The sequence below is a fragment of the Arachis hypogaea genome, chromosome 16 (assembly GCF_003086295.3).
Source record: "Arachis hypogaea cultivar Tifrunner chromosome 16, arahy.Tifrunner.gnm2.J5K5, whole genome shotgun sequence".
In the NCBI taxonomy this organism is placed as follows: Eukaryota; Viridiplantae; Streptophyta; class Magnoliopsida; order Fabales; family Fabaceae; genus Arachis; species Arachis hypogaea.
Window position 1 is genome coordinate 43,566,142 of NC_092051.1, and position 13,870 is coordinate 43,580,011.

The following is a 13,870-nucleotide window of genomic DNA, read 5'->3' on the forward strand; positions in this document are numbered from 1 at the left end:
GATGCTCGATCACTGATTATACCACACAGTTTCATGAACCACAATTTGGTAGGATTACATGTCACAATATCCATCCAAACCCCAATCCAATTCACTGTGAGAAAGCTTCTCTAGCATGAATCCTCCATTCCTTTCCCAAGGTTCCGAAGGATTCCAATTATGGGTAGTTTCTTTCCCAAGACAACTACCCAATGGAATTAGATCGAGAAGCTTTCTAACAAAATTCAAGAGAAAAGATTGAAGAAGAAGATAAACTATTATTGATTCATTGAATTACAATAGAGCTCCCTAACCCAATGAAAGGGGGTTTAGTGAGTCATAGCTCTGAATTCAATTACAAAGATATGAAAACTAGCTAAAAGTGAAGTAAAAATTCTCCTAATTTAAATTCTATCTTATTTATACACTTTCTATATTGAGCTTCTGTTATGTTTCTTGGGCTTTGAGGCCTCTCCCTGCTTTCCTTTTGCTTTGGGTTTATGATCCATAATCTTGATGAGGCTGCTGATCCAAATTCTGTAACATTCATTGAGCCAACTTAGTGATAGTCAAATAATAATACATGACTCAACAAATTGAAATTTCAGATTCATCAATCCTTCAGGCCCAATCCCATAAACCATGATATTCAATTGGATTTCATGCCAGAGTAAGTTTAAGTTAATGTTTGTGCTCAAAGACTAACTTAAACCGCAATATTTTTGGCCCAGAAACCTTTTCCAAGAGTGGCGTTTAAGTTGCAGTTTAAGCTTAAACTGCAGCTTAAACGCCAGACACTTCCAGTGAAGCCTTTTGTAGAAGCACGTTTAAGCTTCAGTTTAAGGTTAAACTGAAGCTTAAACGTGGAAATGGAAGAAGGCAGCCCTGGAGAGTCATGTAGTCGAACACGTTTAAGCTTCAGTTTAAGGTTAAACTGAAGCTTAAACGTGGAGATAGGAAGGGCAGCCCTGGAGGTCGAACACGTTTAAGCTCCAGTTTAAGGTTAAACTGGAGCTTAAACGTGGAAGAGGAGAAAGCCATCCTGGAGGTCGAACACGTTTAAGCTCCAGTTTAAAGTTAAACTGGAGCTTAAACGTGGAAGAGGAGAAAGGTAGCCCTGGAGGTGTCGAACACGTTTAAGCTCCAGTTTAAGGTTAAACTGGAGCTTAAACGTGGAAATGGAGAAAGCAACCCTGGAGGAGAAACTTGGTCGAACACGTTTAAGCTCCAGTTTAAGGTCAAACTGGAGCTTAAACGTGGAAATGGCTCCCTGGTGCTTTTCCCCTTTCTGGCGTTTAACCTCCAGTTTAAGGTTAAACTGGAGGTTAAACGTGGAACTGCCCCCCTTGGTGCTCTTCTCACTTCTGGCGTTTAACCTCCAGTTTAAGGTTAAACTGGAGGTTAAACTTCAATTCCAGCATTTCTTAGCCTTCATCATTCTGGCGTTTAAGCTCCAGTTTAGGCTTAAACTGGAACTTAAACTCCACATGTGATATTCAAGCTTCCTTTATTGACTTTGTTGCTTCCTTGCCTAGCCTCTTCTTCCCTGAAATCATCCAAACAATTGCATCAAAGTCTTGCAAAATTTCATGAGAAATCTTCCATTCATAGCATTCAAGTAATATAACTAAAACTCATGGAATTTGCATCAAAATCATACTGTTTGGATGGTTCATTGCTTTGTTATTCATTTAACCATTCTTGGTTACTTTAAGCTCAAGAAAATGCATAAAACAACTAAAACTAACAAAAAAAATGCTAGTGAAACTAGCCTAAGATGCCTTGGCATCAGACACCTCTAACTAGGGACTTTAGCAAAGCTAAGTCACAATCTGAAAAGGTTCACCCAGTTATGTGTCTGTGGCATTTATGTATCCGGTGGTAATACTGGAAAACAAAATGCTTAGGGTCACGACCAAGACTCATAAAGTAGCTGTGTTCAAGAATCAACATACTGAACTAAGAGAATCAATAACACTATCTGAATTCTAAGTTCCTATGGATGCCAATCATTCTGAACTTCAAAGGATAAAGTGAGATGCCAAAACTATTCAGAAGCAAAAAGGCTAATAGCCCCGCTCATCTAATTGGAACTAAATTCATTGATAAGTTTGAGATTTATTGTATATTCTCTTCTTTTTATCCTATTTTATTTTTATTTGCTTGGGTACAAGCAACAATTTAAGTTTGGTGTAGTGATGAGCGGATAATTTATACCCTTTTTGGCATTGTTTTTACATAGTTTTTAGTATGTTTTAGTTACTTTTTATTATATTTTTATTAGTTTTTATTCAAAAATCACATTTCTGGACTTTACTATGAGTTTGCGTATTTTTCTGTGATTTCAGGTATTTTCTGGCTGAAATTGAGGGACCTGAGCAAAAATCTGATTCAGAGGCTGAAAAAGGACTGCAGATGCTATTGGATTTTGACCCTCCTGCACTCGAAGTAGATTTTCTGGAGCTACAAAAGCCCAATTGGCGTGCTCTCAATTGAGTTGGAAAGAAGACATCCTGAGCTTTCCAGCAATATATAATAGTTTATACTTTGCTTGAGATTTGATGGCCCAAATTGGCGTCCAAAACCAGCCTAAAACTTCCTGGTGTAAAACGCCCAAACTGGCACCAGAATTGGAGTTAAACGCCCAAACTGGCACCCAAGCTGGCATTTAACTCCAAGAACAGCCTATGCATGAAAAAGCTTCAATGCTCAGCCCAAGCACACACCAAGTGGGCCCCGAAGGTGGATTTCTGCACTATTTGCACTTAGTTACTCATTTTCTGTAATCCCTAGTAACTAGTTTAGTATAAATAGCACTTTTTACTATTGTATTCGTATCCAGTTTTCATACTTTGGAGCTCAGACCATTGTTCACGTTTTGAGAGGCTCGCCATTCGGCCAAGCCTAGACCTTTTTTCACTTGTGTATTTTCTACGGTGGAGTTTCTACACCCCATAGATTAAGGTGTAGAGCTCTGCTGTTCTTCATGAATTAATGCAATTACTACTATTTTCTATTCAATTCACGCCTACTTCTTCTCCAAGATATACTCCCGTACTTAATTCAGTTAAGTCAAAATGAAGGGGTGACCCGTGACAATCACCCAATCTTTGTTACTCGCTTAGCCAAGATCGCATGCCTGACAACCACAAAGCGGTCTACATGATGTTCAACGTAGTCATTGGACGACAGCCAGAGTATATTCTCTTGGATATCTAATACATGGACCGAGTCCGTGAGATTAGTATCTTCGTGGTATAGGCTAGAACTAATTGGCAACTGATACGCACGGAAACTTGTCTCTCAATAATTTTCCTTCGGCAAGTGTACCGAATTTGTCGTCAAGTAAAAACTCACAATAGAGTGAGGTCGAATCCCACAGAGATTAATTGATCAAGCAACTTTAATTAGAGGAATTTTCTAGTTGAGCGAACTAGAATTTGATTTGAGATTTGCAGAAAATTAAATGGCGGGAAAGTAAATAGCAGAAAAAGTAAATGCTGTAAATAAAGAGCTGAATGTAAATGGCGGAAAGTAAATTGCAGAATCTTAAATGGGTATGGGGTAATTGCTCATAAAAGTAAATGGCAGAAATTAAAGAGAACGGGTAAGATCAGAAAAGGGAGTTCATTGGGCTCAGGAGATGTTGCATTCTCCGGATCAAGTTCATTTTCATCTCTTCCTCAATCAATGCATTCATTGATCTCCTTGGCAATCTTAAGTGATCGAATTCCAATTTCTTGGTAATTCAATCTCTCCAATCTTGATCAATAGCCAATTCCTTGGTCAATTGCTCATGAGAAGAGATGAAGTATGGTCACTGATTATACCACATGCATTTCCCAAATCAGGTGTTGGTAGGATTATAGTCACATATCCATCCAAACCCAATTTGGTCCAGCATGAGAAAGCATTTCTAGCATGATCTCTTCATTTTTCTTTCAAGGTTCAGAAGAGATCCAAGTATGAATAGCTTCTTTTCCAAGATAACTACCCAATTGGATGAAGATCGAAAGCTTTCAAGTAAAATCAAGAGAAAAGATAGAAGAAGGAGAATGAAAACTAATATTGATCCATCAAATTACAACAGAGCTCCCTAACCCAATGAAAGGGGTTTAGTTGTTCATAGCTCTGGAAGATGAAAACAAAGATGGAGAATACATGATGAAAGTAAAACTAGAAGTGCAGAGAAAGTAAAATACAGAGAGTAGTTCTATGCCAAAGGCTCTCTAAAGTTTCCAACTCCCAAACTAATTCAAAGCTACTCCTATATATACTACTCTTTCGATCTTCTAGTTGGCTCTTCAAGTCTTGGGTATGGGCCTCTGAATCTTGAGTTTGAAGCAGTTATCCTTTTTCATTGGGCTTAGCTTTGCTTGCAGAGAGAAAAGGTGAAGTAGGCAGGGACTTTGAGTCAGGACGTTAGTGGTGTCAACGTTAAGTGAAAGTGTGGGTTCGAGAATGTAAGTGACAATCACCTTTTTCACTAACGTTCCTAACCCAAATATGATCACGTTGACTTCAACGTTAGTGGCACTAACGTGACCACTAACTTTGCCTCTTGGTCCTTCACACACGTTATTGGGACTTACCTTTCCCAATAACGTGGAGAGTCCTCCCTTGTCCCTACGTTAGCGTCCACGTTAACTAGGTTAACGTGGCTTCTAACGTAGTAATGCCAATCCTTTGAGAACGTTAGTGACACTTACCTTTGTCACTAACGTTCCAATGTGCCCCTATTTCCCACGTTAGAGTCCACGTTGACTGGTATGCAAAATTGTTACTCAGATTAGGTTGTAAAATTATTTGTTCGTTCTTTCCCTGGCAATGGCACCAAAAACGGATGCACAGAACCATGGTCCAAACATAACTTCACAACTTCGCATAACTAACCAGCAAGTACACTGGGTCGTCCAAGTAATAAAACTTTACGTGAGTAAGGGTCGATCCTACGGAGATTGTCGGTATGAAGCAAGCTATGGTCACCTTGTAAATCTCAGTCAGGCGGATATCAAATGGTTATGGAGTTTTCGAAAATAAATAATAAATAAATAGAAAATAAAGATAGAAACACTTATGTAATTCATTGGTGAGAATTTCAGATAAGCGTATAGAGATGCTTTCGTTCTTCTGAACTTCTGCTTTCCTGCTGTCTTCATCCAATCAGTCTTACTCCTTTCCATGGCAAGCTTTATGTAAGGGCATCACCGTTGTCAATGGCTACATCCCATCCTCTTGTGAAAAAGGTCCAAATGCTCTGTCACGGCACGGCTAATCATCTGAGGTTCTCGATCATACTGGAATAGGATTCACCCTCCTTTTGCGTCTGTCACTATGCCCAGCACTCGCAAGTTTGAAGTTCGTCACAGTCATTCAATCCCTAAATCCTACTCGGAATACCACAGACAAGGTTTAGATTTTCCAGATTCTCATGATTGCCGCCATCAATCTAGCTTATACCACGAAGATTTTGATTAAGGGATCCAAGAGATATTCATTCAGTCTAAGGTGGAACGGAAGTGGTTGTCAGGCACGCGTTCGTAGGGGAATGATGATGATTGTCATGTTCATCACATTCATATTGAAGTGCGATTGAGTATCTTAGAAGAGGAATAAGTTGAATTGAATAGAAAAACAGTAGTACTTTGCATTAATTCGTGAGGAACAGCAGAGCTCCACACCTTAATCTATGGAGTGCAGAAACTCTACCGTATGAAAATACATAAGTGATAATGGTCCAGGCATGGCCGAATGGCCAGCCCCCATGAAAGTCTAAGATAGCATAAAACTGATCAAAGATGTCGAATACAATAGTAAAAAGTCCTATTTATACTAAACTAGCTACTAGGGTTTACAGAAGTAAGTAATTGATGCATAAATCTACTTCCGGGGCCCACTTGGTGTGTGCTTGGGCTGAGCTTGAAGTTTACACATGGAGAGGTCATTCTTGGAGTTGAACGCCAGTTTGTAACGTATTTCTGGCGTTCAACTCTGGCTTGTGACGTGTTTCTAGCGTTTAACTCCAGACTACAGCATAGAACTGGCTTCAACGCCCATTTGTGTCATCTAAACTCAGCCAAAGTATGGACTATTATATATTGCTGGAAAGCCCTGGATGTCTAATTTCCAACGCAATTGAAAGCGTGCCATTTTTAGTTTTGTAACTCCAGAAAATCCATTTTGAGTGTAGAGAGGTCAGAATCCAACAGCATCAGCAGTCCTTCTTCTACCTTTGAATCTGATTTTTGCTCAAGTCCCTCAATTTCAGCCAGAAAATACCTGAAATCACAGAAAAACACACAAACTCATAGTAAAGTCCAGAAATGTGAATTTAACATAAAAACTAATAAAAACATCCCTAAAAGTAACTAGATCCTACTAAAAACATACTAAAAACAATGCCAAAAAGCGTATAAATTATCCGCTCATCACAACACCAAACTTAAATTGTTGCTTGTCCCCAAGAAACTGAAAATCAAATAGGATAAAAAGAAGAGAATATACTATAAATTCCAAACTATCTATGAAACATAGCTCCAATCAGATGAGCGGGACTTGTAGCTTTTTGCCTCTTGAATAGTTTTGGCATCTCACTTTATCCATTGAGGTTTAGAATGATTAGCATCTATAGGAACTCAGAGTTCAGATAGTGTTATTGATTCTCCTAGTTCAGTATGTTGATTCTTGAACACAGCTACTTTATGAGTCTTGGCTGTGGCCCTAAGCACTTTGTTTTCCAGTATTACCACCGGATACATAAATGCCACAGACACATAATTGGGTGAACCTTTTCAGATTGTGACTCAGCTTTGCTAAAGTCCCCAATTAGAGGTGTCCAGGGTTCTTAAGCACACTCTTCTTTTGCTTTGGACCTTGACTTTAACCGCTCAGTCTCAAGTTTTCACTTGACACCTTCACGCCACAAGCACATGGTTAGGGACAGCTTGGTTTAGCCGTTTAGGCCAGGATTTTATTCCTTTAGGCCCTCCTATCCACTGATGCTCAAAGCCTTGGGATCCTTTTTATTTACCCTTGCCTTTTGGTTTTAAGGGTTATTGGCTTTTTGCTCTTGCCTTTTGGTTTTAAGAGCTTTTGGCTTTTTCTGGTTGCTTTTTCTTTTTCTTTCTATTTTTTTTGCCATTTTTTTTCTTTTTTTTTCTTTTTTTTTTTGCAAGCTTTGTATTCACTGCTTTTTCTTGCTTCAAGAATTATTTTTTTTTGATTTTTTCAGATTATCAAATAACATGTCTCCTTGTCATCATTCTTTCAAGAGCCAACATATTTAACATTCTTAAACAACAACTTCAAAAGACATATGCACTGTTCAAGCATTCATTCAGAAAACAAGAAGTATTGTCACTACATCAATATAATTAAACTAAGTTCAAGGATAAATTCGAAACTCATGTACTTCTTGTTCTTTTGAATTAAAACATTTTTCATTTAAGAGAGGTGATGGATTCATATTCACTACTTTAAGGCATAGACACTTAGACACTAATGATCATGTAATAAAGACACAAACACAGATAAACATTAAGCTCAAAAATCAAAAAATAGTAAATTTAAGAACAAGGAATGATTCCACCTTAGTGATGGTGGCGTTTCCTTCTTGAGGAACCAATGATGTCCTTGAGCTCTTCTATGTCTCTTCATTGTCTTTGTTGCTCCTCCCTCATTGCTCTTTGATCTTCTCTAATTTCATGGAGTATGATGGAGTGCTCTTGATGTTCCACCCTTAGTTGCTCCCAATAATTGTGTGGAGGAAAATGTATCCCCTGAGGTATCTCAGGGATCTCTTGATTTGCAGTTAAATGTTCTACCACTGAGCTATAGACCCTTGAGATGAATCTCTCCATCTCCTATGACTTGGAGGTGGAAGCTTTTGTCTTCCCTTTCCTCTTTCTAGAGGTTTCTCTGGCCTTAGGTGCCATCAATGGTTATGGAAAAACAAAGAGATTTTGAATTTTGAAGGGAGGTGGGGTGTATGGATGTGAGTGGTGACTGGAAAACAGAAGGGATGCTTATGAATGGAGAGAGAGGGTGATATAGGATTATGAGGAGGTAAGGTGAGGTGAGTGGAGGTATGTGGGGATCCTGTGGGGTCCACAGATCCTGAGGTGTCAAGGATTTGTATCCCTGCACCAATTAGGCATGTAAAATGCCTTCGCATGCAATTCTGGCGTTTAAACGCCGAATTGATGCTTGTTCTGGGCGTTCAACGCCCAGATGCAGCATGTTTTTGGCGTTGAACGCCAGCTTCATGCTTGTTTTTGGCGTTTAGCACCAGCTCCATGCTCTGTTCTGGCGTTGAACTCCAGCCAGATGCTCCTTACTGGTGTTTGAACGCCAGTGAACTCCTCCTCCAGGGTATGCTGTTTTTAATGCTGTTTTTGATTTTTCTTCAATTTTTTTAGTTGTTTTTGTGACTCCACATGATCATGAACCTATGAAGACATATAACTAATAAAAAATATAATTAAATAAAAATTGGGTTGCCTCTCAACAAGCGCATCTTTAATGTCAATAGCTTGACAGTGGACTCTCATGGAGCCTCACAGATGTTTAGAGCATTGTTGAGACTCCCCAACACCAAACTTAGAGTTTGGATATGGGAGTTCAACACCAAACTTAGAGTTTGGTTGTGGCCTCCCAACACCAAACTTAGAGTTTGACTGTGGGGACTCTGGTTGACTCTGTTTTGAGAGAAGCTTACTGTGCCTCTTTTCCATGTTTACAGAAGGATGTCCTTGAGTTTTAAATTCAAGGGAGTCCTCGTTCAATTGAAGGACTAGTTCACCTCTGTTAACATCAATCACAGCTCTTGCTGTGGCTAGGAAGGGTCTTCCAAGGATGATGGATTCATCCTCATCCTTCCCAGTATCTAGGATTATGAAATCAGCAGGGATGTAAAGGCCTTCAACCTTTACTAATTTGTCCTCTACTTGTCCATAAGCCTGTTTTCTGGAATTGTCTGTCATCTCTAATGAGATTTTAGCAGCTTGTACCTCAAAGATTCCCAGTTTCTCCATTACAGAGAGTGGCATGAGGTTTATTCCTGACTCCAGGTCACATAGAGCCTTCTCAAAGGTCATGGTGCCTATGGTACAAGGTATTAGGAACTTTTCAGGATCCTGTTTCTTCTGAGGTAATCTTAGTAGATCCAATGCATTTAGTTCATTGGTGAACAGGGGAGGTTCATCTCCCCAAGTCTTATTACCAAATAAATTGGCATTCAGCTTCATGATTACACCAAGGAACTTGGCAACTTGCTCTTCAGTAACATCCTCATTCTCTTCAGAAGAGGAATACTCATCAGAGCTCATGAATGGCATAAGGAGGTTCAATGGAATCTCCATGGTCTCTAGATGAGCCTCAGATTCCTTTGGTTCCTCAGAGGGAAACTCCTTATTGATCACTGGACGTCCCAGGAGGTCTTCCTTCTTGGGATTCATGTGCTTCTCCTCTCTTGTGGGTTCGGCCATGATGGTCAATTCAATGGCCTTGCACTCTCCTTTTGGATTTTCTTCTGTATTACTTGGGAGAGTACTAGGAGGGATTTCAGTGTTCTTTTTACTCAGCTGGCCTACTTGTGCTTCCAAATTTCTAATGGAGGACCTTGTTTCATTCATGAAACTCACAGTGGCCTTAGATAGATCAGAGACTAAATTTGCTAAGCTAGATGTATTCTGCTCTGAATTCTCTGTCTGTTGCTGAGTGGATGATGGAAAAGGCTTGCTATTGCTAAACCTGTTTCTTCCACCATTATTAAAGCCTTGTTGAGGCTTTTGTTGATCCTTTCATGAGAGATTTGGGTGATTTCTCTATGAGGGATTATAGGTGTTTCCATATGGTTCACCCATGTAATTCACCTCTGCTATTGCAGGGTTTTTAGGATCATAAGCTTCTTCTTCAGAAGATGCCTCTTGAGTACTGTTGGATGCAGCTTGCATTCCATTCAGACTCTGAGAAATTATATTGACTTGCTGAGTCAATATTTTATTCTGAGCCAATATGGCATTCAGAGTATCAATTTCAAGAACTCCCTTCTTCTGAGGCGTCCCATTACTCACAGGATTCCTCTCAGAAGTGTACATAAACTGGTTTTTAGCAACCATGTCAATGAGTTCTTGAGCTTCTGTAGGTGTTTTCTTTAGGTGAATGGATCCACCTGCAGAAGTATCCAATGACATCTTAGCTAATTCAGACAGACCATCATAGAATATATCCAGGATGGTCCATTCTGAAAGCATGTCAGAAGGACACTTTTTGGTCAGTTCCTTGTATCTCTCCCAAGCTTCATAGAGGGATTCACCTTCTTTCTGTCTGAAGGTTTGAACATCCACTCTAAGCTTACTCAGCTTTTGAGGAAAGAACTTGGCTAAGAAAGCCTTGACTAGCTTATCCCAAGAGTTCAGGCTATCCTTAGGTTGAGAGTCCAACCATATTCTAGCTCTGTCTCTCACAGCAAAAGGGAAAAGCATGAGCCTGTAGACTTCAGGATCTACTCTATTAGTCTTAACAGTATCACAGATCTGCAAGAATTCAGTCAAGAACTGAAAAGGATCTTCAGATGGAAGTCCATGAAACTTGCAGTTCTGCTGCATCAGAGAAACTAATTGAGGTTTTAGCTCAAAGTTGTTTGCTCCAATGGTAGGGATGGAGATGCTTCTTCCATGTAAATTGGAATTAGGTGTATTAAAGTCACCAAGCATCCTCCTTGCATTATTATTATTTTCGGTTGCCATCTCCTCTTCCTGTTCGAAAATTTCTGAAAGGTGCTTGCTGGATTGTTGTAATTTAGCTTCTCTTAGTTTCCTCTTCAGAGTCCTTTCAGGTTCTGGATCTGCTTCAACAAGAATGTTCTTGTCCTTGCTCCTGCTCATATGAAAAAGAAGGAACAGAAAAATAATAATAATAGAGATCCTTTTTGCCCAAGTATAGAGGTTCCCTTAGGTGAGTGGAAGAAAAGAAGAGTAGAAGAAAAGAAGAAGAGAAAATCCGAACTCAGAGAGAGAGAGAGAGGGGGTTTGGATTTTTGGTGAGTGAGGAAGAGATGTTAGTAAATAAATAAATAAATAGAAGGAGATGAGAGAGAGGGAGAATTTTCGAAAATAAAATTTTGAAAAGGGGTTAGTGATTTTCGAAAATTAAATTTAAAAATTGAAACAATTAGTTAATTAAAAAGAATTTTTGAAAAAGAGGGAGGGATTTTCAAAAATTAGAGAGGGATAGTTAGTTAGGTAGTTTTGAAAAAGATAAGAACCAAACAAAAAGTTAGTTAGTTAGTTGAAACAAATTTGAAAATCAATTTTGAAAAGATAAGAAGATAAGAAGTTAGAAAAGATATTTTAAAATCAAATATTTTTGAAAAAGATATGTTTTAAAAAGATATGATAGAAAAGATATGATTAAAATTAGTTTTGAAAAAGATTTGATTTTTAAAATCACAATTAATGACTTGATTCACAAGATATGATTCTAGAACTTAAAGTTTGAATCTTTCTTAACAAGTAAGTAACAAACTTAAAATTTTTGAATCAAAACATTAATTGTTGATGATATTTTCGAAAATTATGAGATAAAATTAAGAAAAAGATTTTTGAAAAATATTTTTATAATTTTCGAAAATAAGTAAGAAAAATGAAAAAGATTTGATTTTTGAAAAAGATTTTGAAAAAGATAAGATTTTTAAATTGAAAATTTGATTTGACTTATAAGAAACAATTGAATTTTAAAAATTTTTGAAAAAGTCAACTCAAATTTTCGAAAATTTATGAGAGAAAAAGGGGAAGATATTTTTTTTTTATTTTTGAATTTTTAATGATGAAAGAGAAAAACATGAAAATGATGCAATGCATGAAAATGTTGGATCAAAACAATGAATGCATGCAAGAATGCTATGAATGTCAAGATGAACACCAAGAACACTATGAAAATCATGATGAACATCAAGAACTTATTTTTTTGAAAAATTTTTTATGCAAAGAAATCATGCAAGACACCAAACTTAGAAATTTTTCATGTATAGACACTATGAATGCAAGAATGCATATGAAAAACAAGAAAAGATACAAAACAAGAAAATATGAAGATCAAACAAGAATACTGGCCAAGAACAACTTGAAGATCATGAAGAACACTATGAATGCATGAATTTTTCGAAAAATGCAAAGAATGTTTAGAAAAAAATGCAATTGACACCAAACTTGAAATTGACTCAAGACTCAAACAAGAAACACAAAATATTTTTTATTTTTATGATTTTATGATTTTTTTGGATTTTTCGAAAATTAATTTGAAAAAGGAAAATAAGGATTTCAAAATTTTTAATATGAATTCCAGGAATCTTTCAATGTTAGCCTGAAGCTCCAATCCAAGGGTTAGACATGGCTTAATAGCCAGCCAAGCTTCAGCAGTACAAGCAATTCCCTAACATGTGGAGGCCTCAGTCCAAAAGAATTTAGACATGGCTCTACAGCCAGCCAGGCTTCAACATGCTTCATGAAACTCTAGAATTCATTCTTAAAAGTTCTGAAGAAAAATATATTTTTGAAAAGGTTTAAATTTTTTTTTCGAAAATAAAGGAAAAATTTTTTTGAAAGATTTTTGAAAACTTTTTTGAAAACAAAATAAGAAGAAAATTACCAAATCTGAGCAACATGATGAACCGTCAGTTGTCCAAACTAGAACAATCCCCGACAATGGCGCCAAAAACTTGGTATGCGAAATTGTTACTCAGATTAGGTTGTAAAATTATTTGTTCGTTCTTTCCCTGGCAATGGAACCAAAAACGGATGCACAGAACCATGGTCCAAACATAACTTCACAACTTCGCATAACTAACCAGCAAGTGCACTGGGTCGTCCAAGTAATAAAACCTTACGTGAGTAAGGGTCGATCCCACGGAGATTGTCGGTATGAAGCAAGCTATGGTCACCTTGTAAATCTCAGTCAGGCGGATATCAAATGGTTATGGAGTTTTCAAAAATAAATAATAAATAAATAGAAAATAAAGATTGAAACATTTATGTAATTCATTGGTGAGAATTTCAGATAAGCGTATAGAGATGCTTTCGTTCTTCTGAACTTCTGCTTTCCTGCTGTCTTCATCCAATCAGTCATACTCCTTTCCATGGCAAGCTTTATGTAAGGGCATCACCGTTGTCAATGGCTACATCCCATCCTCTTGTGAAAAAGGTCCAAATGCTCTGCCACGGCACGGCTAATCATCTGAGGTTCTCGATCATACTGGAATAGGATTCACCCTCCTTTTGCGTCTGTCACTACGCCCAGCACTCGCGAATTTGAAGTTCGTCACAGTCATTCAATCCCTGAATCCTACTCGGAATACCACAGACAAGGTTTAGACTTTCCGGATTCTCATGAATGCCGCCATCAATCTAGCTTATACCACGAAGATTCTGATTAAGAGATCCAAGAGATATTCATTCAATCTAAGGTGGAACGGAAGTGGTTGTCAGGCACGCGTTCGTAGGGGAATGATGATGATTGTCATGTTCATCACATTCATATTGAAGTGCGAATAAGTATCTTAGAAGAAGAATAAGTTGAATTGAATAGAAAAACAGTAGTACTTTGCATTAATTCGTGAGGAACAGCAGAGCTCCACACCTTAATCTATGGAGTGCAGAAACTCTACCGTATGAAAATACATAAGTGATAATGGTCCAGGCATGGCCGAATGGCCAGCCCCCATGAAAGTCTAAGATAGCATAAAACTGATCAAAGATGTCTAATACAATAGTAAAAAGTCCTATTTATACTAAACTAGCTACTAGGGTTTACAGAAGTAAGTAATTGATGCATAAATCCACTTCCGGGGCCCACTTGGTGTGTGCTTCGGCTGAGCTTGAAGTTTACACGTGGA

General features: G+C 37.9%; 1 non-coding gene across 1 annotated transcript; it reads left to right on the forward strand.

The window, feature by feature from the left end:
- The first annotated feature begins 10,226 nt into the window (after window positions 1–10,226).
- Window positions 10,227–10,334, forward strand: LOC112760077 (small nucleolar RNA R71). Its single transcript, XR_003180533.1, has one exon. It is a non-coding gene; the product is annotated as a small nucleolar RNA R71 (small nucleolar RNA).
- Window positions 10,335–13,870: the final 3,536 nt, after the last annotated feature.